We start from the raw sequence: 721 nt of genomic DNA, 5'->3' as shown, positions 1-721 counted from the left end.
TTTTCCCCCCCCCCCCTTCCACCGCTTGGATTGCCGCCCGTTCCTTCCCCCCTTCCCCGGCCTTCACGGCCACCCTTCCTTCCCACACCCGTTGGCCCTCCCGGGCCGCCTCCCGGGAAGCGCCCGGCCCCCACCTTGGCAGAAAGAGAGACCACCCCCCCCCCCCCCGGGCCCCGCCGCCGCCCTGTCCGCCGCCCGCGCTCCGCCTCGCCCTCCCTCCCGCCGTGCGGTGTCCCGAGGCTGCTGCACACACCTGCTGCTGCTGCACACCTCCCTACACCACCCTTGGTGGCCCGAGGGCTGCCGAGGGCTGCTGGCAGACGGGGAGGGTAAACAATGATCGCGCGCGTGATGAGATCGAAACCGAGCCTGCTGGCCGAGGCTGCGTGCCGAGGCTGCGTGCCGCCGTCGCCGACCAGCTCGCCCCAACCGTGTCCCAGGTGCACCTAGCGCAGACCGCTGCCGACGACGCCGCCATCAAGTCGGCGGCGATGGACGCGTGGGCCGCGGCTTGCGGCGGCGGCGCAGAGCCGTCGTTTGACTCGCGGTGCGCCTCGCAGAACCGCAGACCGCGACGCACTGCACAACGCACCGCGCAACACACCGCGCAACGCGCAACGCGCAACGCACTGCGCACATCGCCCCTGCGCACAACCCAAGACGGCCCCTCTTCCCCCACCCCCCCCTCCCCCGGCCTCTTCCCCCAACTCCCCCTCCCCCT

The sequence above is a fragment of the Emiliania huxleyi genome (genome assembly GCF_000372725.1).
Source record: "Emiliania huxleyi CCMP1516 unplaced genomic scaffold EMIHUscaffold_23, whole genome shotgun sequence".
NCBI lineage: Eukaryota > Haptophyta > Isochrysidales > Noelaerhabdaceae > Emiliania > Emiliania huxleyi.
The sequence above is the reverse complement of the archived record's forward strand: the minus strand, read 5'-3'. Positions refer to the sequence as shown.